The sequence below is a fragment of the Schistocerca gregaria genome, chromosome 3 (assembly GCF_023897955.1).
Source record: "Schistocerca gregaria isolate iqSchGreg1 chromosome 3, iqSchGreg1.2, whole genome shotgun sequence".
NCBI lineage: Eukaryota > Metazoa > Arthropoda > Insecta > Orthoptera > Acrididae > Schistocerca > Schistocerca gregaria.
Genome location: NC_064922.1, coordinates 700,675,669 through 700,701,372, shown reverse-complemented (window position 1 = coordinate 700,701,372; position 25,704 = coordinate 700,675,669). Strand labels below are relative to the sequence as shown.

General features: G+C 39.8%; 1 protein-coding gene across 1 annotated transcript in view; it reads left to right on the top strand.

The window, feature by feature from the left end:
• Window positions 1-221: 221 nt before the first annotated feature.
• Window positions 222-25,704, top strand: part of LOC126355087 (luciferin sulfotransferase-like) — a 349,237-nt gene continuing 323,754 nt past the window's right edge. Inside the window, exons 1-2 of the mRNA XM_050005278.1 lie at window positions 222-425; window positions 2,345-2,375. The gene's annotated coding sequence lies outside the window, so the exon portion shown is untranslated. The remainder of the gene's footprint in view (window positions 426-2,344; window positions 2,376-25,704) is intronic.

The following is a 25,704-nucleotide window of genomic DNA, read 5'->3' as shown; positions in this document are numbered from 1 at the left end:
CTATACAGATATAAATAACAGAAAACTATAATGTAACGAAGAAAACTGGAGCGTTTAAATGGCGAAAAACGAAACACTACCCAAAGGCAATAAAATTTAGTATACAGTAAGGCAATATTTATCGTATGGGCAATACCACCACTGCTTAATTGCGCCCTTCCGATGTGAGCACATGGCCGGGCTGCTTTTCCGCTCCCCACCTCAAATTTCCCACGTGCTAGCGAGGCACGCGCGACGCGCATCACACCCGTCTGTCCCCCCACTCTCGACACGCGGCGTATCTCGTCGCATTGTTTACAAGAGCACGACGGTTGTCTCCAAGTCTCCGTTAGTCAGCTCAGATTTCTGAGTGCTCGGTGGCTGTGGCTCGTGAGACTCATCACAAACAGCAATTTGAAAATAATATGTGCTACTGATGTGTTCTGGTAAGTGTGCATTTTCCTCTTCATACGAGTTTCGTCTGATAAGTTCGGCGAATGGTCTCTAAAAATTAAGGAAACAAAAGTTACAAGCAAATACACTTTATTGGCATTCAAAGCAATCACCATTAGCTACGACACACTTCTGGCGTCTGTTGTGACGATATTGGTAACAGTCAGAAAACGCTGATAGAGGAATCGCTCGTAGTACCGTGGTCACGTGTTGTTGAATATCCGCAACGTCTGCACTCCTTATTCTCCATATTTGGCTCCAGAAGACTTATTTTTTCTTCCACGCCTTACATTAGTCCTAAAAGGCTCAGGCCTATGGCGCTTCGCGTGGTTCCACAAGAAGCGTTTGCTGACAACTTGCAGCAGCTTATAACCGACGTCGGAAGTGTGTTGTATGGCTAATAGTGAATACTCTGAACGTCAGTGGAGGTATAATGTTTAGAGCTCTTGTTTTCTTTATTTTCTGAAACCACTCACCGAACATTTCAGACGCCACTTGTAGTGTTGCACAAAGCTCAGAATAAAGCAAAAACATGTCGTTAGATCCGTCGAAAATTTTGTAGTTTGTTGTAGTTTTCGAGTGCATTTTTTGTAGACTTGACAGCATCATCTTTGTCTTGAGTGTTACCAGCCACAACACATTCTTCAGTCTGCGCTGTGAATTCGTAACTCAGTGTTACACTTGTTGTGCTTCATAGATATAGTCAGTATTTTTATTGGTTACGGAAGTTGAGTGAATATATCTGCTTTAGATGATTGTATAACGAAATACAGGAGGATCAGTTGAATTGAAATGTGATTCGAATGTTAAAAAACAGTTTCAGCAAATGGGTTTGGAGGAATACTGACCCATTTCCTTTCTATCTATCCAGGAGTTGCAGCAAAAAAAAAAAACAACTTAAAAGTCCTTGTAAGCTTTGACCTATAAATCTTTGTGAGAACGGATTGCCGGCACTAGCCGTAATGAAAACAAAAAACTACCTTCATCGCCTGAACATGGAGGGTGAAAGGTACTGTAACTACTTTGAAACCAAACCTTCAGGAGCTCTTTAAACAAAAACAGTTTCAGCCATCTCGTCGATGTCCCGAATCTTTCTTGTGAATTTCATCGCACAAAAAGCATTGATGTGAAAAGTGTTGTTCAAGTGGAAACAATATCATTAGGTACTTACGTTAGAAATGAATACATTTCTATTTCGGCTACCAAGTCCTTCAAAATACTTTAGTTTTGTGTCATTCTACATTTAATAACATTCTTTTACTATAGTGTACTTTGGAGGTTATTGTCAAATATACTTTCTCGAAAGAAGCAAAAAATTTTAAAAGAAAAGATATAGTCAAAGAGCCATGAAATATTATGGGGTTACAAAGCGAGGCCCAGGTGGAAAAGATTGAGAATTACCGATTTAGAGAAGATGATTCGAACCAATAGACCACAAGTTGCAGACATGCGCTATCAAACGGAGTGCTACTAGTTAGGTTTCTTTCAGAGTAGCGTTAATTCTCAGTTCTTAGGGATACTGTTTAGTTCCCAGATCCCCTAGAATCTGTCCAACATACGTTTACCGCCATGCACTTGGTGATAAACGTATTTCCTTAGTTTCCAATGTAGCGATATTTTGATTTATAGCGATTGTTTTACGAAATCTAAGATTACGACAGTTCCTGATTAACTTTGCCTGTTCTGAATTTTAAATGAGTTGCATCTGTCACCTCTTAATACTTTCCTTTCTATTTATTCAGACAGCAATTTATAATTTTCGTGTAACTCCCGTCTTACGATCATTGTAATAGTATCATATGCCTTCCATCTTCTAAATTGTTTCTGAAAACATGACGTCTGTAATCTGTTTTATGTTTCCAAAATCTTTAATAATCTTATAACTCCTAAATCTCTACCTGTTTGTTCACAGGTTTCCCGTCACAAATCTACAAGTAGACAATGTAAGTTACCTTACAGGTGTTTTATATGGCGGTAAATGTCTTCCTGAACAATTATTTGCTTTATTATTATTTACGTGAACCAAACAATGATAGACGTAATTGAAAGTAGGTGACTGACAACAGCTCTTTGTTTATTCATGATAATATTTGCGAGGTGATATCCGAATGTTGGTAAAATTTAAATGTTCCACACAAATGATTACGATTACACTTAAAAACCATTATGTGTCCCAAATAAATGAAGAGTGTAGTATGTGGCTACCAGCTGAGGGTTTTAATTGTTGGCCAGAATTTTTCCATTGTCGCTTTTCGTGAATTTTGCACTACCTGATTACAAACGGTAACGTGTTACTACAATTTTTTGGTTGAAACTGGCGAAAATTACAACAAAAACTCACCAAAGCTTGAAGCAAGCTTTTGGAGCCACCGCTTGAAGTCAGACACAGACATACTACTAGAAGCGTTTCAAAGTCGGGCGCACACCGACTAATGGTAACGACTATTCGTGTCGGTTATTTGTATCTGCCACTGGAATGACTTCACACTTTTAATAATTTAGTGTCAACTGCTACTTATCACGCCACACAGGTATCCTGTCGAAATCACTTTATAATTCGTTTTGATCTTCTGATGACTTTACTGGATGGTAGACGACAACATCACAAACTAAGACAACTGCTTAGACTGTCACCTAAATTTTTTATGTGCGAGATTAGGGACAGCAGAGGGTCTATAAATTTCCTTGGGAGCGCCAGACATCACTACTGTTTTACTGTTTCCAAGACATACATCCTTTTCAATAGAAGAAGATTTGATACAGTAGACGAGATTCAAGGGGAATCGCCGGTGTTAGTAAACACTCTAATGACGATGAAAGGCATCTAGGTCTCCAAAAACAATCGAATAGTGTATTCGCTTCCAAGGGGAGTATTTTGAAGAATAAGACGGAAATACTATACTTCAAACATTTCGGTAGCATTTGGTTTGCACCATGTAGGGAAGACTGGAACAAATTTAAGCGGATTTCATTTATGAATTTTTTAAATCTGTTGGTTACATTTGTTTTTTAAAATTGTTTATATTTCGAATATGGTTATTGAAGTATAATTTGGTATACATACTTCTAACTTAACATTAAATTTAAGAGTGCAAAGTCCATACATATTACATAAGTGCATGTATAGATTTGTGTGTGCGTGTGTGTGTGTGTGTGTGTGTGTGTGTGTGTGTGTGGCACATATTCTCCTAAACCGCTGGATCGATTTCAACCATACTTGGTATACATGTCCGTTGCTATCAGCCAACAATCGGTGTCTGGGTAAGATGCATCAACTTATCATCGTTCAGGATATGTGACGTCAGAAACACTTCATGCATGAAGTTTTAATATATTTACGCTTTACTACTAGGACACTCCTATAGTCGAGTCAACTTAAGGAAGTACCTAGCACCTTGCAGAGCTTTTGACAGCTTTGAAAGGCGAAGCGAAAACGGCCGTAAGCGGAAACAACAGCCTTTATAGTTCTATGAAGAGGCATTGCCATAGAGACGTTTACAAAATCGCATTGTAGACGCGCGAAACAGCTGTTTTTATACATTTGTACGATTGTTTCACAATTTCGAAGGTGTATTCATGAATACGTTACACTACAAACACAGTACATTTTTTCCGTTTCTGATACAGAAGTTTCAAAATGAATAGCTTTGCAACGCCGGGAGCGTCAGCTAGTAATTCTATATAGGCTCACGCTCAGTGCATGAACTTGTCCCTGGGCACGCTTACACCTCTTTGGTACGCACGTTAAAACATGTTATGATCACAATAATGCGTAGAGAAAACACACTACTGAAGTTTTCAAAATGTGTTTCATTGGTACTAAACTTACTTAAGCCAGTTAACACGGTAATACACAAAACGTTTACTGGCAGTAAATTAAACTTTGGATAACATTCACTTTTTAACATAACATGGCCTACATAGAAGTTTAAATCTTAATTAAATGCCTATTCATCATGATAGTTGGAGTTGTAATTTGTTCACCCAAAAACATGTCTCCTATGGCACAATCGTCGTGAACACAACTTCTACATCCAAGGTACTGTTCCCATTCTTGCTATCGTTTTGATTGGTTGTATCGTTTCAAGTAGTAAATACAAAGGCAATTCTCAGTCTCTGCATAAGAAGTGGGTTTATACACTTTTTTCCATCTTCCTGCTTTTAGAAAGTTCATTCCCTGATCAGTCATTGCACTCATAGAATTAACTCTTTCTGCTTCAAATCCGTTATGGTCAATTACATATTATTTTTTGCGATTTTTTTCCTTTATTCTCCTACGTCTTCATTTTTCTTAGATTGTGTTTCTGACTGCTGGTGTCTTAAAGTTTCCTTGATTGGGATGTCAGTTAGGATAGCTGATTACCTCTTTTAAGCAGTGCATGATAGTGTGTTAAACTGCCCCAACAGAGTTACGTGAAGGTGACCCATCGACAAGTTTGAATTATTTTCGAAACCGCAGTCGTAACTTTTAGGCTTTCAGATTATACAAACATACCTAGTAACGTAGAATAATTTAGTGTAAGGCAACATATACTTATCTGTTCTTATTTCTAAAAGGTCTGTTCCTCAGGATCATCGATATCTGAGAGACAAAATTTACCCACTCTCCAGAAAAACAAAGTACGTTCTTATCGCTAAGACGTTGAGTCAGTTGGGATGGTAGAGTTGGTGAGAGACCTCAGTGGGTGGGAGCACCAGTCTTCACTATCGGCAGCGCTCTAGCAAGACTGGTTTCCGACAAAGTGCTCTGCGTAAACATACACCGTGCGTAAACGTGGTCCTGTCTCCATTACTATGTTAAAATTTTTCACATACCACATTGGCTTTAGTCATTAACTTCCCCATGACGACCTTGAAAGCCATCTATCCCACTCATTCAAATACAAAAGGGACGGGGTTTTCAATCAGATAACGAAAAAGTAGGTAACTTGTCATGTGGATAAACTTTAAAATCTCATTCTCTTCCGCATTCATGACTACATTAGTAATCTTAAGGTGGTGTATTTTAATAAGCAGGTTTCTATAATTCAGTGTGTATGAAACTGATGTATGTAGTTAAATGTCGCACACCAAGTCAAGTATTAGTAGGATTATTAGCTGTTTGGTACAAGAGATCGTTTTCTCTAAGACACTATACATGAAACGGACAAACGCTATGAATTTCATTAGTCATGTTCAACAAGATGGCGCTAGCACAGAAGCTTCGTGGCTTCGTTGACCTCGATACTGTGGGCCACCCTTGTGACCCACTTCGCTGCCTGGTGTTTGCTTCGCACACAGCTACCTCCGGAGCATCGCTGACGGCGGTCATTAAGGCCAGTAAAGTTGGAGCCCCGTTGATGTACTCACCTTCTCCCTCTAGCTTAAGTCTCCACTCGGCTCCCTAGAATCTCTCTCCCTCCCTCTCTCTCTCTTTCTCTTTCTCTCGCTCTCTTTCCCTTTCTCACTCTTCACTCCGCTTCTTTCCCTTCTTCCCTCCGCTCCCAGCTTCTGTCCAAAACTTTCTTCCAATCTCTCTCCCTCTCCATTTGCCTGTAACGGAACTTACCTTCCTTTGCTCTTCCTCCTTTCCTACCTAGTATCTGATCTTTTCATTCCCACTCTCTGTCTGTCTGTCTGTCTCTGTCTCTGTCTCTCTCTCTCTCTCTCTCTCTCTCTCTCTCTCTCTCTCTGTCTCTCTCTCTCTCTCTCCTCTCTCTCTCTCTCTCTCTCTCTCTCTCTCTCTCTCTCTCTCTCTCTCCGTCTGTCTCTCTCTCTCTCTCTCTCTCTCTCTCTCTCTCTCTCTCTCTCTCTCTCTGTCAACATAATTTATCATCATACGTTTGCAAATCACAGAGATCCTACGAACGCTGTTGTCAATGTGACAAACTATTTGCAAGACACGTAAAGAAAGGACTATTTTCCGTGAACAAGGAATTACATTGTTCAGTACTTCGTTCAGATATCTGTAGGATGTAACGGATTGAGAGAGTTCCCATGTAGTTTGTGAGATAATAGTAATTCCCTGCGGAAGCTACAGATTCTACAAAGTAAACTTCGGAAGATTCAAGTCTCTTTTCCAGCATAGCATTAGTGTCACTGTGCTATAGAATACATTAAAATACTGACACTTGAATAAGTGTCTCCCTAGTCCGTTTTTCGAATAGTGAAATAGTGGAAGCCCTGTTATATGCTGTGTTCCATTTCTCAGGTATTTAAAGATTTTCATAGACATATAATGTTTTGTCACTTCACAATTGTGCCAAACATTCGAATTTGTATCTAAATTAATTTACAAAACGTTTAAAAGAATATAAATCATAATAGATAGCCTCAATAATGAATGATTACTGATTGAATATGTCCAGTTTGGTGACACATTCTCAGTCTGTAGCGAAGACGTACAGTGGATAGGGGAACAAAAAGATAAACAAAAATTTCGAAGGATGTCACTGATTTCTCGTGAGTGAAATGTGTTGGTCTTTAAATTGATTTGCGTACAATATAAGTGCCTAACTATTGATGTTACTAACATTTCTCTTGTGTCATCCATCTGCATTGTAAAGCAGAACAAATAGCCTGTCTAACATTCTCGTCGTGAGCTTCGCTGTAATCATTTAGAAAGAAATTTAGCTGTCCTAAACGAGTATCTTCAAGTAAAAATGATTTTTTTCAACGCAAAAGGAAACTCAATGATTCTGTGGATTTAGAAAGTGATATAAAATTGTATCTTGGCAGTTCCCCCCCAAAAAGTCAACACAACTCGATTCGTAATCAGCTCCCTGCTCAGTATTTGAGGTCAGGTATATAAGATGCTCGTTTTATTAGATTATCGATCATCAACTCACCAGTGCCCCGCATAACAAACACCATAAAGTAATTACGCTCTCGGTCAAGCATTTTACTGTCATGGGTGCACTTATACATGATGGCTTAGAAACGTAATGCAATACGCCAGCTTGACGAACGCCACCTCCAACACTGGGCGAGACGTTAGTCAATACAACAAGTTTAAAACATTGTCACACATCCAGAAATGTGTGTAGTGTTGCTATAATTACACTGGCCAACAATGAAAATGTTTTGGGCTCAAAAATAATTAATTCTTATGTATTTCCATCTGCTGAATTGAAATATCAAAATGAAAATGACAGATTAGCTCTTGGTTGGGAGATAAAGTGCATTTTATTTTTATAGTCAACATTAGAATTTTGGGGCATATTTTGTTTTCGGAGTTGGCACACCCCAATAACAAAACTCAAATCCTCTTTAGCTGTTTGTAGGTCATAAGCATAGATACTGTAGCTGTGACTGTGTGTTTCATATAGTTTCTGCTGTAATTAAAGCATAATTTCTGATTTGAGAGTGCTTTTGTACTGTAAAATTCGTAAAAATGCCACGAATATATGTAAATAAGATGAATAATTTTGGTTACATTTTTGGTGAAATAACATTTTCCGCACAAAATCGCAATCTGATCACTCTAGTGAAAGCTGCCTAACAGCATTGTTTCCGTATGAAAGTAAGGGACCGGGATAAGTCTTGGGCTTCACATTTATGTTGCAGCAATGCATGTTCATTTACAATGCGGGAATGGTTGAAAAATAACAAACGATCAATGACGTTTGCTGTGCCTATGGTTTGGGAAGGGGGGGGGGGGGGGTAGGAACTTTCATACTATACAGAAAACTGCTATTTCTGCTTGACGCCTTGTATAAAGGCAGGATGGTCTATGAAGAAATGAAGAACAGTTCAGTATCCGAATTTTCGATCAGCTAAGTGACCCATTCCGTATTCAGATAGTCTGCCATTTCCTACTCCACCCGAAAATTGTGTTTGAACTTGAAAATGAAGACAGTGTGGAAAAAGAAGGAGAAGAAGAAGAAGAACTAATTAAGCCTTCCACATCCCATGACCACAATTTTGGGGGAAAATATGATAAACAACACAGACTGAGTCAAGCAGAACTGAGTGATCTCATTAGAGACCATGGCCTGTGAAAGGAGAAGGCAAAAATTCTTGGGTCTCGACTAAAGCAATGGAATCTTTTCGAAAGTGATGCCACAGTCTCACAGTAGAGAACATGATCCAACTGAATGGATCACAATGGCGACCGGCTTCCTTCTGTTCCTGTTAGTTATGCAGTTCACACGAAGGAGACATATGCAAATATGTCAGCCCTCTTGGATTCAGTCAGATATCATGAATACAAATGGAAAATCTGTGGTGATCTAAAAGTCATTGCCATGCTGTTGGGAATGCAACTGGGGTACACAAAACATAGCTGCTTCTTGTGTAGGTGGGACCGTAGGGATGCGAAATCGCATTATATAAAAGCAGACTGACCTGCAAGAAATCTTAACCCTAGCGGAAAAATGTTGTTGCCAAGCTTTTCGTGGACCCAAAACAAGTTCTTCTTCCACCCCTGCATATCAAGCTGGGTTTGATGAACAATGTTGTCGACGGTATTAACCATGAAGGAAGGGTCTTTAAGTAGATAAGAGAGAAATTTCCGAAATTAACGATGCAAAAGTTAAGGAAAGTATTTTCATCCGGCGACAAATTCGAAAATTTGTAAAGGTTCCTGCATTAGACCAAATTTGGAGGGGAAAGAAAGAAGCTTGGGAAGCGTTGTTCGTGTATTCTTAGGCAACAAGGAGATGAAAACTACACTCAGTTGGTGGCACTGCTCCAGAAAAATACTATAACCTTGGATGCAATATGTCCCTTAAAATCCATTTTCTCCAATCCCACCTAGACTTTGTCCCTCCTAGTTGTGAAGCTGTAAGTGATGGACATGGAGAAAGATTCCAGTACGACATTTCTGTTATGGAACAAAGCTATCAGGGCCACTGGAATGAAGCAATGCTTGCGGTTTACTATTAGTCTTTTTGTAGGGATGCTCCGGAACTCCGTTAAAGGAGGCAAGCTGAAAGACGATCGTCTCATGCAGCCACCACGTGATTCTCTTCAGACTCAACTATCTGCGAGGTTTTTTCCAGCAATTTAAAGCCCTTAAAATGTAAATACCATTGTCAAACATTCAAATACACTTTCAGTGTTGTCGTAACAGAAATGTATATCTTTCTCTTAATCCGTTAATATAAAATACTTCCACCTAGTGTGTATCACAGAAACTAGAACTAATTTCTATGTCATACTCGTTTTTCTCGATTAGAAACTAGTGACGATTGACTCATGAAGTGCAGGAAACATCCTTTTTTCCCCCAGTACATTCATAGAGCACACGTTTCAAATGTTGGATCTTCCAGGCAAACTTGTTTCTGTTAATGACCTCACTTACAAGTCCCCGCTTTTAACATTTCCGTTCGTCCAGTCAGCTTCATAACGCTGCCATAGCAAATCTCCCACGTTCGTGACATACATAATTTTCCGACACAACGCTTTGTTAACATGTAGGGAACTTTGTACGAGCAGCTTTCTTTCTTGTTCGCCAGCTGTAGAACGTATTATGGAATACCTCACATAAAACAGCAATACCAACCGGTAATGACAACCCTTTTGGCTGAAAATTGCTGCTTACAGAAACAGAAATTTTATCACAGATGTCTTGTTTGTTTGCTATGTGACTGCCAACTGAAATTTGAAAGCATTTCTGCTAAACTTTCCCACGAACCTAACAAGTTTGTCTTGCGGCTCACTCTGAAGATGGCTGAACGTTATACAGCCGAAATATTAGAAGAAGAAGGAGATTTCTTGCGGCTGCACACCCGAAACTTGATGGAACAAGTTTGTAACAGTTCGTACCGCACTTCTTCGTTTAAGCGGCAATGAAAAAGTTTCTGTTTGAGTGCGGTGCTGCAGCGTATATACAAAACAGCGTGACTCCGTTTGCATAAAACCGATATGTAGCCAAGGGCTTACTGCGGGATTCGTGTCTTTCCGGTGTGCGTGCGGCAAATATGGAAACGTGAACCAAGACGACGTTGTTACTAGATGCATCCAAACAGGACCAACGCGCTGTTATCCCTTTCTTGTCCATCGAGGAACAAACACAGATAGATATCCATTGGAGAATGAAGAACGTGTATGGATCAGCATGTCTGTTGAAAACTGCCATTGTATAATAATGTGACAAGTGGTACTGTTGCTTCCTGATAAGGCACGTCTCTACACCGCAAATATTGTAACGCAGAAGTTATGCCAACTCAAGTGGGAGACACTCGAGCATCTTCCCTATAGTTCCGGTCTCTCCCCATGCGATTATCACGCCTTCGGTCCCTTGAAAAAGCTTCTGAAGGCTTAAAAATTCCGATCGGACGACAATGTGCAGCAGGCAGTTACAGACGTCTTCACACAGCAGGTCACATTGTTGTTCCATAAAAACGAATATCTCGTAACACCAAGTTATCCAGATATTCCTCTTGCATTTTAATTAACGCAGAAAACACTAAAATACAGACAACGAACACCAGTAAGACGTCATTTTAGATGAAAGTTGTCGCGCACCAAGAATATGCAAATTGATTTCTGGAGATCATTTCTAATGTGTTAATGAAGCCATTGCAATCAAGTCAACGCGGGCTCGAAAATTAGTCCTAAATGAATGTTATGGGGACTGTAGACTCTTTAAAGAGAGCACAAGTAATGACATTCGTACGTATAGTTGCACATATGAAGAACCTAAATTTGATTTTTCTACACCCAAGTATTTTCGTACTCTGATAATTCTCAGTAACTTATTTATTATAGCTTTTTAAAAGCGTTTTCCTGAATAACGATAGCAGTCAGGCCTAAAAACAGCATAAAAACCTTTAAGAATCGAAAAGGTCCCACTGCAGGTAACCGAGAGCTTCTACATAATCCACGCGAAATATGGCCTTTCACAACATGGCTTCTTTCAGTCTGCAATAGACTAAGGGTAAGGCAAGCTCACACTGTTATAAGAAGAAACAACAGTTTCGACCCAACAAGGACGACACGACTGAAATCACAGTTACAAATTGTAAATGCAGTTCTTTCGCGGCAACTTAGACTAAGGGTAGGGCAAGCTCACACTGTTATAAGAAGAAACAACAGTTTCGACCCAAGAAGGACGACACGACTGAAATCACAGTTACAAATTGTAAATGCAGTTCTTTCGCGGCAACTTAGTTTTATGTCTATGGGATACAATCCCTTTACATTACTAATTAACTGGATACATTTTTATACTTATATACCCTGTTGTTGTTGTTGTTGTCTTCAGTCCTAAGACTGGTTTGATGCAGAACACCATTGTTCCCACTTACGTAATTATTGCCATTTCTCCCAGAATTCTAGCCCATTACCTGTCTACCATTACTGCCAGTGCCGTCATTCTTATTACTTGTCCTTTCAAAGTTATTTTGTCCTGACTCACTACTTCTTTGAGCGTCGTTTTTATACATGAATCCGACTTCTCGCAAAATACCTTTGAATGTTTCAACATTGTAACCCCCTCGTCCTATCAATGCCTGTTGATATATCATAAATAATTTCGTCTTGCATTTTTGGATTAATTCACCGTCACTATATGGACTGTAAATATTGATTTCGTTTAGCCATATCCTCATAGAAGTTGACTGCGGTTTTCTCTCGCAAGTTTTCAACTGAGGCATTCTGCAAGAGACCATGCTTTATTCTCATTTGTGCCTCCAGTGACCAATATCTAGCAATAAAGGCTGCTCGAAATGATTCACACGAATCACAAGTCTCTGCTATCTTTTGCATAGTTTCCGCTACACTTCCGTCCATGTGTTCACAACTGACATCTAATTTATGTTTCATAGGCCAATGTGTTGGTATCCCTTCTCTGAATTGATCTACGAACGTGCGTGGGTGCAGACTGTTTGTGTCTTCTTTATAGTGCTGATATTTGCGCACTGTAAGAAAGTGATTACCACGACAATTTCGTACTTCGTTCTGCGATGTACCTTCTGTGCTTTGGAAATTCAAATTCTGCCCTACGTTTGCATCAAATCGCCGCAAACGTGTGTAATTTGGCTGCTCATTTTGTGACATTTGTGCTGCAGAATCACTTGCAGGGGTCATTGCGTAATATTCGTACGTAACACCTGCTGCTACCGGCTCTGTATCTTGTCTAGAAAGCAATTCTGGCTAACGAGATACCGTACTGTAACCTGTAAGCACTCGTGCTACTGGTTGTAGTATTGCGTAATGTGGCGCTATCGCTTGGTCTGCGTATATTACTCTCTGTGTTTGACGTATGTAACCTTGCTGTAAACCACATTGTTCCCTACTGTTACTGTACTGTTCTGGAATATGCTTCTTTGAATCAATTTCCCGATCTCTGTCTGTGTTTTCGGAATTACATTCACATGTGCCTCAACGTCGTGCGTCACACGTACTTTCGCGTTCGTTTCCTGTCGTGAGTCTTGTTAGTGGCGACTGTTTACTTTGCCATATTCACAGTAGTATCAACTGATATTAACGTGGATTCTATCGTCGTCCGCGACTTCCCACTAACACTTTCTGCGTCTCCTCGACTTTCCATTGAACGCAATATTTCTACCTGAGCCTTTGAAGTTGATGTTCGTTTTTCTCTTGTATCTTTACTATACGAGCATCGAATTGCCGTAATGCATCTTGTTCGTTTGTGAGACATCGTCTCGGCAATGACATGTTTCGCTTTTGTCGACGCTCTGACGGCAGAAGCATCAACTTGTTGTTTTACCTTCTTGGCACTTTGTTGTGTATCTTCACGTAACCTATTCATGTCTGCTTGCACAGTGTCGATATCTGTTCACATTTGTGCGTCCCCTATCGTAAGCGTCTGAAGCGTGACTTTTGCTTCTTGAGCTTCAGTTCGGATTTGATCTAATTGTCCTTATCACGCGTTTCTTTCAACCCCTCTGGTACGCGTCCTTCTAAACGTTCTGCTAATTGCTTTTGCCCTTTATTAGTTTCTTGAGATGTTTGTAGTAAACGCTGGAACATAACAAATATGTTAGCATTTTCTACACTTACATCATTCTCACCTGTTGCCATTTGATGCAACGGTTCTCTCTCTCGTTTTTCATTAACCGTTTCCCTCTCTTCCTAACACGGTGTAGGTGCACTAACACTCGTTTTTTCATATGATTGTAAACCTGTCATGTTCGGTTCTACATGCTGTAAACTGCTGTCTACTGATTCTGCAACACTACTATTCTCATGCCCATTACCTTGATCTGACTGAACACCATGGGTTGCATTTTCGGTCACATTCGGTATCCCCACGTTCTCTATTTCGGATTGTTCACACGGCTGTTCTGTGTACAACTCAATCCTATCAAGATTTCCCATTATTTCGCTCTGTCTTGACCTATTTTTATTTGTCATTTTCGATCGTTCTTCTATGCGTTGTTGTTCTTGAATTTTACGCGTTTGCATCGGATTGTAAGATTTGACTCTACCCCAAAATATCATTCACATATTCCTATACTCAAACTTTTCTGTTCATGGAGTTGAGACAGAACTCAACACAACCCAACACAACAATATTTTTGCATCCACAATAAACATACACTTCTATCTATAATTATGTACTACTTTGTTTAACTTCTCGAGTCACATTTAATGTTGAAATTAATTTTTCTCTAATTTGTGTTAGCTTTTCCATATAGCTATTTAATCTGGCACTTTCTCAAAGTAATCAAAAATGCTACTGTGACATTTCAAGTATACATAAATTGATATTAATGACAAGTTTGGGATTTAACCGAAAACGATAATTCAAGCTTTCCCTTCTCGATATTGTATTTAATTTTCCAGAGCTATCAACAATCAAATTATAATCAACAATCAAGTTTAATTACTTCTTTACTTCTTCTCTCAACAAATCAATCAATATTTAAACACTGAATATGTAATTAATCAAACTATATCTCTATATGTGAAAATGTTATCAATTGAAACAAGTAAATCTTTAGCTGTGAAAATTACACCTACGTCGTAGCTGTACAATGAACTAAGTTGGGGGAGGATGACTTTATCTAATCTATTCGCGTGTACTTGAATTTCTCTCTTCAAAGCATACGTATGTTGGAGTATGCAACTCTCGCAAAATTGGACTCAACATTTAATTTCGCCAAAAGCCCTTCGTACATTACCAAACGCAACTGCGGCAGCGTTGTCTCCGTGCTGGATCTGAAATCGCTAATTCCCTACTCTGGCCCTGACTGAAAGTAATCTGTCTCGAGCGCTATGCGTTCCACGAGACTTTCAAATTTCCTTAGTCGAAATTAATGGCAATTGCACACTCGCTCTGGGTTGAAGCGCCATGCGCAAAATTCAGCCAGCAAAGATTCCCACATGAATCGCCTTACGTTTGTCGAAACGATACGTGAAGCATATCGCCGCCACTTCGCAAACGTAGTGTCCGAGTCGCGCCTTTACCACACGCACGTATGTGGTCTGCCGCTAGACGTGAGCGCCCGGTCTCTCTGTCTCTGTGTCTTAATTCAGTTCTGAAAGGGCTTTTATATGAAGTTTCATCCCCACCTTGATTGTACTACGTCACACGTCAGGCTTCAACAGCCCGCTCCCACGTTAAAGGTAAATTCTTATTTTTCTTGCCCGGTTCTCCACTCGTTAATGTACTCTGGCCACTTACTTGCATCTCGACCGTGTTTATTCGGATAGGTATTATATTGATTTTTCCCTCATTTCTTTCTGCAGTGCACCTAAGCTTTCTTTTGTTAAGGCCAACTGAGTCGTTCCAATGTCTTTAGCCAACTGCACTGTCCATCTCCAAGCTGCGTTCACTTTGTTATATTACACATGCCCCTGGCGTTAAAAGGGTAAATCGTTTGTTACTCCGTACATGAGATGGCTCTAATTAGTTCCTGTTGTCAATAATATCGTTATTTGCTGGGGATTTTATTCCATATCCTCGCTATGCAGCTTATGTAAGGCCCAAAAAATCTCAACACATCGGCGACCTCAGAAAAAATTTAGTACATCCAATGACATAGTGATAGTTTCAATACCTTTAAAACAATCACAGTTAATAATTTACAGTGACTAAACATTTTCACAATGAATTTCTGAATTAACAACTTTTAAATGCTTCATGGAATTGCAACATACGACATCTCAGTTGATAGTTTTGCACTATAGCTGTCATCTGTGAAAGCTACTCATTTGCATCTATTTTATTTTTTGACTTGTCTTTTTTATATCTTTAGTAAGCAAATATTTGACAGAACATTTTATTCACCATATTCACACATCTATTGAATACAGCACGAGTACCTCACTTACTGTCACATTTGTGTATTTATTTAATGAACAATTTACTATTTTACCAGTAACTTTATATATATATGTTGACTGCAATTGTTATTAGAAATCTGTCGTATTTTAAAAGTGGTCAGTCACATGTATTAACAGACACAACAGTTGTAAAGAGAATGAAAACACGCTTCAGTCAAGAAGGCATCAACAATTGTATGTCAGTTCGTTATCATTTGATGTGAAGACACTTGCACAAGAAGATTAACTTATTTATTTGTCAAGAATCCTGTTTTTGTAATTCTTGTGAATGATCTGAGTGAGACCTAATCTTTATAATATTTTCTTTGTTTTAATACAGTATGATAGACCAGGAAGTGATCAAAATTAGTCAAATCATGTCTGGAGCACAAAGGAATGATGTATTTAGGCTGAAATGGCCTTCAGCCAATGTAAAAGCTGACAGTAGCGGAACACTATTGGAGTCAAGTGCAAACTAGGACTTTTCGAGTGAAGAACTCAAGGGAGTGATTCTGGACATTTTTATGTTTTTTACTTGTGGTAATGAATGACATTAAATCATGTATGTGTTTGATTCTGGGTGGTGAATGGCCACTAACATACTTTAACTTCTGAAAGGACTTTACATTTCGAGAGATCTGAATGTACTCCAGAGTATGACTCTAACGTTTTCCGATTGTATAACGAAACTGAAGATACACAGAGTATGAATTACTACTCTTCATGTTTGTGACTAATCATGTTCAACTCTGAGCTAGTTTCGGCTGGTGAATGTTTAATGTATTGTGATCATGAAATGCACTTAGTTTTGGTTTATCTCTGAGAACAATTTAGTTTGGGGCTTTTGCGACCATTATCATAACGCTCTCAACGTAATTTTACTGCTTGATCAGGACATAATCTGTCTGTATTTAACTGAATATCGTAAAACCACTTCTCGTTTATTTGAGACGTCCTCTCTTGAATAAACATTATTCAACACAACTATCTGTCGTCTACATTAATTACAGATATTAGAACAGAATCCTTTTATTATATTACTCATTTATCTATTATTTTACATGTCTATGTATTTTATTAATTCGCGGTTCTAGCCAATGTACAAACTACCTGACTCCAGGGTCACAGATACAGGTTATTATTTGCAGCGATTTAGCTGCGGGGCATGAAAGCAAACGTGTGCAGCTCAACCCTTTTACTACATAGAGCTGTTCTTTTTAAATAGAACCATGCATAGATCAAGAACCTAAAGTACGAGTGACCACTGGTAAGGACACAACTGGTTTGCTCATATGGGATGCTGTTAGGATGACCGTCACATGTTCTATCAGTGGGTCACCGGCAGCTAACTTATGTGGGAACAAACACTGTCACTGTGCATGACCCATTCCAGCCACATGCGTTCGTCATCAGCCATGTTGGAAGCAACAACTTGGCCCCTCCTACCCCAGTGTGCTTGCCACTGAGCAGCAGCTTCTTGTCAGCAGCTGTGGTCATTTTATGGTCGTAGTCACCACTGCCCGTTTTAACACCTCAGCTACTGTGCTGACCACAACACCTCACCATCCGCCACCGTGACCCTGGGATACCAGCAGCATGCCTTTCCTTGAGGTGGGCTACTGGTGAATTTGACTTGCTGTACTGGCTGAGGCCACCCACACAACGGAAGCAATCGATCACCTCTCCAACTCCATCTCCACTGCCGTTTTTGCTATGGAATGAAGGACTCATTCAACCACTGTTGTTTCCATGGAGGATCGCCACGTGACATCTGCCACCACTCCACATAAGCGATGCCATAGGATGTGAACTGCCATTCATCCTGACCTATCAAATCCAGATTCACCTTCACGATAGCTGTGCTCCATCCTGGCTACAGTAAGTAGTGATGAAAGTTTTTAGCTGCTACAGATGGCTGCAGCATATCTGTTTTGCCAGTTCCAGCTTGAAGTCTCAAGTGTGGTAAGTGAAAATTAGGTTTTGAAACTTCTGTTCACATTCATGGGGTTAGTTAGGAGTGCTGATTGTCAGAGTAACTTCGTGGTGCAGTTCGTGAGGGTGGAGAAACCTATCACCCTTCCCCAATTCAGAGGGACTACTAGAAAATATTATGCTCGCCTGTGCCAGTGAGATGCATGTAGTGCAATCTGTTACGCCATAGTGCCTGTTATGCGTCATTAGTACCAGCACTAAGGTCATTTTGCAAGCAATATACAGAGTCTAGGTGGATGACGAATAGATGGTAACACTACGACATGGTATGTTACTATTTCGAGTGGCTGAATTATTACTGTTTTTGTTTGTTCTCTGTGACTGTGTTTTTTATTCTTTTTATTTTGGGCTGTAAAGGTTCCACAGTGTCAAAGATACACAGGATATTCCTTGAAGGAGGTTTTTCAATCTTCGATAAACCAAACAGAAATCCTGAAGTTAAGTAATATGGAGATGCAGAATGAAGAAATTTAAGTGATGGAAGATAAAGCAGTGTACAGGGTAATGATGCATTAATTATATTCAAGTGCTGTCAGTCTGATTACCCCTATTTCGGGCAAGACAGCAGGCTGTGTTGGCATTCGTATGTGGCCTGGAAGCTGCTATAAATCTCGGTCTCTGGACAGGCAAATGGCAGATGGTCAAACTGCAGTTAACAGGTGAAGCAAAAACTTACGAGATGTATCGTGAGGACTAGAAAAAAGTGTATATATAAGAACTTGAGGAGGTGCTCATGCAGTGCTGTAAAAAGCAAAGTAGTAAGATGATTTTCCTTGAGCAGATGGGTATCTCAGAGACTGAATGAACAGGTGGAAAGTTTACATTTTAGGATAACTTGATAGGAAATGCCAAGACAAACAGAGTTATTCTTCAGGAAGCAGAGCTTAGAGCTTTGGATGCTTTTCTAATGGGTCTCCTATCCGATATGTCGAGGATGGGGCTTACGGTCAACCTGAAGGAACTCGCCACGCCGCGCGGGATTAGCCGAGTGGTCTAGGGCGCTGCAGTCATGGGCTGTGTGGTTGATCCCGACGTAGATTCGAGTCCTCCCTCGGGCATGGGCGTGTGTGTGTTTGTCCTTAGGATAATTTAGGTTAAGTAGTGTGTAAGCCTAGGGACTGATGGCCTTAGCAGTTAAGTTCCATAAGATTTCACACACATTTGAACATTTTCTTTTTAAGATCAGGGCACCACATTCATGTCAGAGTTAATGAAACAATTATGTCACCTGCTATATATGTGAAAACTAGGAACTTGTCTGATGCACCCAAAGGATAAGGGAGGCACTGAATGTGTTCACCAAACTATTGGGAAGATGGTGAGTAATCATGTCAATAGTCACCTTAGTGGCTGAGAAGTTTACCTTCCATAGATCATACCGGCATCTAATTATAAGGTATTTGACACTGCTGTGCTCTCACCATATGAGGTGTGACATGGAAGGAAGATATCATCATTGATTGGAGTTATTAAACCAAAAGTGGGGAAAAGTAGGAAACGTGTCTGGATCTTTTCTAAGTACAGGAAGCACACTAAGGCACTCTGGGAGAAAATGGAATTGTATAGTAGGAAATGGCAGGAGTATAGAATTGACCAATGTGTTACGTTTCCTAGCCCATACAAACTGAAGGATAAGAAAAGAAAATTTATTACACGACATCATGGGCAATTTCTGTAGATGTCATCTGTAGGTGTGAAATCGCAATTCCTAATGTGGACAGCCATTGTTCATAGAGGGCATTTTTCTAGCTGTCCAGCAGCTTTCCTGTGGGTACCAGCACCACTAGCTGGGAAAAAAGTATACAGCGAAAAGTGGAGTAAGGTAAAGAAACTGGCATACAGGTTTCCTTATTCATTCCATAATGGTCCATAAATGATCCATGTTCAGATTTTGTTCGTATTTTTGATGTTATAGCTGTTGGGAATATAGTTTAAATTTAGGCTGATTTATTTTACCTAGGATCTTTTTTAAGAGCAGGAACAGTAGAGAGTTTATTATGTAGGCGTTAAGTGAAAAGGATAAGTGTTACGTAACATAGTCACACATGGTCTATCGAGTTGTTGTAAGCGTCCAGTCTTTTCAAGTGGGTGATTGACGGTGATTATAACTTCATTTCTCCAGGCTCCATTTACCACTAATGAACATCACGATGTGTGCCGTAATTCTGGTAGTGAAGCATGTCTTGAATGGCGAATTGGCAGGCGCATTGCAGAACCAACAACTGTAGAGACTGGTTCATGACTTGCCAGACCTCAGTGGTCCAGACTGACATGCAAGGCGCAGTTGTTTCTAGGGAAAGCAGTAGCAGGAGGATGCTCACAGGATATCCTACCACTGAACTCTTATTGCCAAAGGGCTGGTGTGTACTGGATCTAATCCAAGTTCAAATCTGAATTGGTCACCACGATTTGCTATAAGCAGCGTGGACCAGAGAGGACGATGACACCAGAACTACGCGGTAGTGGGCTACTAGTTAATGGAAAAATTTTGAAATATTAGGAGTAGTTTTTCGTCCCTCACAGGTTATCACTGAAATCACTGTTATGAAAGTAATACACTATTGTTGTTCTGAGTAGACTAATTACTGGAGGTGCTTCTCACCCAGAATCTAACTTACCTAAACAACATCCTGGGATCACAAATCCTACATTCGCTAGATGAACTAGTATTAATTCAAAAGGGCACATTACTGCAAAGCATATGCTTCAGCAAGTAAAGCAGTGTCATGATGAACAACACAGTAAAATGGTTCAAATGGCTCTGAGCACTATGGGACTTAACTTCTAAGTTCATCAGTCCCCTAGAACTTAGAACTACTTAAACCTAACTAACCTAACGACATCACACACACCCATGCCCGAGGCAGGATTCGAACCTGCGACCGTTGTGTTCGCGCAGTTCCAGAATGTAGAGCATAGAACCGTTCGGCCACCCCGGCCGGAAATAACACGGTAAATTCATGATAAGCGCCTCTGTTTCTGGTTCCATTGTGGTTTTCACTCTGTTTTGTGCAATGTGCATCTACTTTTGGCGAAAAACTGTTTGTGACTTGAGTTCTTAGTTTATCAGTTGCCCATAGAGTGCATTAATATTAACACATAGTAATTAATTGTAATGAGCAGATAATGAACACTGCGGTTCACACTGGACTAGAGTAAGGATAATTGGAGAATATTGTACACATATATCAAACAAGGATTTTTCTAGATATATAGATGGTCGACTATCTGGTGGACAAGATTTCCTGGAGGAGAGAGGAATGTTACACCATAGTTCCAGCTGTAGAAGTACATGGCTCTTCAGACCACACAGCAAAACGGTGTCATAAAAAGGTCAGTAGGTGCCATGTTACAAGAAAATGCATTCAGCATGCAAGAGTCATTATTTAGCAAGCTGACTAGCCTAAGTCGCCAGACAGGGCTTCTGAAAGGAGAAGTCGTGACACCTTTATAGTAATGCCAGAGCTGAGAAGTATCTGATATGGGAGAATTGAAGCATGATGACAAATTACGCAATGGCTAGGCCTAACACCTTGGCTTAGAGTGCTAAACCGTTACTGTACCTAGCTATCAAAAATACTGTCGTTCTCGGTCATCACCAGCCAATAACTTGTCTATACACTTACATACCCCAGCCTGATGATACCACCAAACTCTACCCTAACAGATGCAGGCCACTGCCCTCGCTGGGTCCAAATGCTGTCCACTTGGTGCTGTTCCACCACTGGGTAATGTACTGAGTGTCATTTGCTGTGGGTTGCTTGCCTGGTATACTGGGGATCGAGCGTGATCTTTCTAGCTGTCCAGTTTTATGGCCTTATGTGGGCAAATAATGTCACTGTACATCATATAGTGCAGACACCTGTCATTGATCCAGCCATGCTCTGGTTTGCACATCACACCCATCAAGGCCCCCTATGTCAGAGAGGTCACTGATCACACCTCAAGGACTATTTTAGCCAGCATTCTTTCCATGAAGGACTACCGCCCTACATCTACCACTAGACCACCTGTAAGGTGAAGTGCCATTCATCCTCCTGTCGCAACCAATTTCACCTTTCACTATAGCTGTCGTCCATCCTCCTGTTATACAACACATTTCAAAGGCTTTTAATAATCACATGTCTGTCTTCTGTAGAGTGCAAGTTTTTTACTCTTTCAGGACAGTCATCCAAACACAGGTTTCAATGAAAATTTTTTTGGTCTTATGATTTACAGTTTCTAATTTAAGGAGCTGTTTCGTTTTATAGAAAGGGTTATGTAGTCCCTGTTTCCACATATTCTTAGATTATATATTGTTTCTCCAAGATAGCGGAATTCATACTCTTCATTAAGAGCTTCGGTCGAGGTTGATCATTTAGTCATCGAACACGTTATTTTTTTGTTGGTTTGTGTGTCTATTATACCAATCAACCAGCAGACAGACCATATCATTGAGAAGTCATCTCCACTGTCATTCGTTTTCGGCTACCGTTTTTATGTCACCAGTGAGCTCTCTGGAGTTGATAGATTAACCTGAAGATATTTAGTTCAGTTCTTTGTTTTGAAGAGCCTTCCTGAACTCTACAAATGCAGGGTGTTTCCTTCCCAATCCTGGTCTAGCTGCCTGTTATGAGCCCAGCGTTAAAATTGGTTCTGAAAAGTCTCTACTTTTTCTAACATCAAATTTGTCCTTTCCTAATCCACCTTCAGTTATCCTTTCCAATCATCAGCAAAGTAATTTTGTGAATATTTTGGACGCACGTCATACTAGACTGATTGTGGAGAAATTTCCACATCCATCCGTTCAATCGGTGACGTAAAAATTAGCTTGAGCTCAGATTTAATTTACGGCACTATAGTGTTACAAAATGAATTCTTATTAGTCTCTAGTGGATCTCCACGGGTAAATTTAGGACCGGTTCGATGGATGAGGTAGACCGAGGTGATAGGCAGAGACAAACGATCAGTTCACTTTGCCGTGGCTGACACACTGAGATAAATGGCTCCAGGCAGTCTGTGGGTTCATACCATAAATTATATCCCTACGGCATGCGGAGGTCTGCGACGTGATTGGAACCGCGGAATATCGAGCACAAGCCCAACGCCTCGCATGGAGTCACCTACCAGAAAACACAGAAATCGGACCACACTATCTGAATTTTCTTTGTATTATAAATGAGCAGCTCCATTTTCTGGCATTAATCTAGATTATATACCATTTATTCTTTAGTTGTTCCACTTACAGCTGCGGTAAAATCTTTTAATATATTGAGATGTTACTTCCAATTACAGATACTTTAACCAGCCATTCTGCCCGATAACCCGTTATTTTTGTTTGACGTGAATTAATTGAAATGTTCAAAGATAGATCCGGATATGAAACACAAGCTTCAATATCAGTAAAAAGTGTTTGGCAAATGTAATGATAAAACTTCTTTTTCTTTTTGTATGATGGCAAATAGCTCTTCGTGAATTTTTTAAGTTTAATTTTTCGTCGCAGTAGGGCTGCAGAACTGCTTCAATATCTTACGGTTGTCTTTAGACATCTTCGTATCCGCCTGAAGTATTTGATTATTATTTCACTTAATGCGATATACAGTTTCGTCGCTTTTCTGTATTCCTCCTTCCGTGACTAAGCACATGTCGAGAATCATTTGACACATGTATCATTTATGGAACTGGAGCGATCGTCCATCAACGTTTCATGGTCCTCTCCCACTCTTCTATTCATTATTCTGATAAGATGCTTAAAAACACTTGATTTCAGGTTTGCCGTCCCATACTTATTATATCCGCGTCTGATTTCATCGATAGATTGATGATACTGATTTTCTGTAAATCGAACATAGCGGTTCTAGGCGCTTCAGTCTGGAACCGCAGGTTCGAATCGTGCCTCGGGCATGGGTGTGTGCGATGTCCTTAGGTTAGTTAGGTTTAAGTAGTTCTAAGTTCTAGGGGACTGATGACCTCAGATGTTATGTCCCATAGCGCTCAGAGCCATTTGAACCATTCTATAAATCGAAACTCTGTCCTTCTGCTCAACTCCTCTTGACCACAATTCAAATATCGTTTTTAGTTCCCATGACGACCATTTTCTTAAGGCGACTTTCTTGCAGTAGTAAAATACAAAACAAAAATATAAAAAATACTACGTGCAATAGTCGAGCTTCTAAATTGAGCCGTCGGTTGTATTTCGAGAACAACGGTATACTCCGCTACATAAAAATAATGAAATCAAATTACGTAACACATCTCGTCCAGAACAATCATTCAGAAAACAAAGTAGAAGAGAGCCTTTCTAACGAAGACAAAAATCTGAGCTTTTTAAGGAGATGTGATAAAGAAGAGTTTATTCTTAATGACCAGACCGACCTTGCAAACATGGTTTTTCTATGTAATTTCCAAGACTTAGTAACTCAAAACCGTTGATTACATATTTATATCGTAGTTTTGGGAGAATTGTCTATAGTGTACCGGTACCTAATTCGTACAACTGCTACAAAATTCTCACCTCTTGTACCATCAGACATTTAGTTAGGTGAGCATGAACCACGTGCTTCCTGAAACCTTCTGTAAGCTATGAGTTCTTTATGTTGAGGTACAGATCGTCTGGAGACAGCGTTTATTTTGTAGTAGTCTTCGTCTGACTATGGCAACAGAAAGGCGTTATGGAAAGTGGAGCTCACACCAGTTGCATGTAAGTGTAACAGTATACCTGAAAGGGTATCATGCATTAAAATAATAATTAAGAGAAATACCGAAAAGCAAAGTAAAATTGCATAGGGGGATATAAAAATGTTTCGTACCAGCACAACTTTTTTCCAACGAACTTGAAAACGAAATGGAAGCGAATATCCATATATTTGAAGATATGCCGGACATTAGAAAACGTGCGTTCAGCATTGCAGAATGAAAAGGACTGCACCGTAATTGTACTGTTGTAGAAACTAGGGGAGCCAAAAGTGGGCTGAAGGACTCCATTCAAGAAATATCGCCAAATCCGAGGGAAATGATTTAACAGTGTATACGCAGATATGCGCTGCAACAATGTTGTGATTAAGATGATTTCTGAGCAGTAAATTTAATGTTCACGTATAGACTGAATATCTTTCTATTGACCTGAGTTTTACTGTACATCATGTGGTAGTCAATACCTTACGGAAGAGAGGTTTTCTTTTCCAAACAGTTAATGCAGTTATTAATGCAGTTATCCATTTGTTGTATAAAGTTTTTCACTTGCTGGCTGAACGACGGCAGTAATGAAGCAGTTAGTGGAATATTAATACACATGCTTTCTATCCTGCCCCATTAGTTAAGTTCAGTATTCGTCACATTTTTCGAAGTAACTGCTACTGAAGACCTCCTACGTAAATCTACTCTAGCTTCTACAAAAGTTATGCAATCTCCAGTGCCCAGCACGATGCTTTCAGAAATAAAATGTAGATCTTCTGCACGCTGCGTCTGAAGCTGAACAAGGTATAATTTTAAACAGTTAATGTAAGTCAACAAATGTTTTATCAAATGGAAGATTGTATCTAATTGTAGTTTCTGAGTATAACTAATTTATTTCATTTTTAAAGCTTTCGACGATGGGTAAGCTTAACCCAGACGGCAAGCCATCAGATAGTGGAGACTTGTTCAGCTCAGATCGTACAGAGTATTGGCATGGTTTGTCTCCTGGACTTCCTGGACTTCCTTCCACATCCTGATCCATTTTTCTTCCTGCTTATATGCCATGACGCTGCAGTACCGCTCTTCCGATCTGCATCTCGTAGGCTAATACATTTACTTTCACTTCTGTTAAATTCCATTATCTGTACCTATACATGTTTTCCTCAGTCAGTTTCATTGAGCTGCATTTGTAATGCAAGATATGGCGAAAATTGTAGTTTTAAGTAAGCCATTCGGTAACAAGGAAATCTATAGAGCACGTTTTACAATCGCCCTCATTGTCCATACTACGCTTTCACTAAGCTGTCTTTAGCACGTGTGGGACGGTGGGTTTGTCATGTTATTTCTGTGTCTACGCCACAAGGGCTTCTAAGTTACTTTAGTGAGCAGCCAGAAAGTAGCCTGAAACGT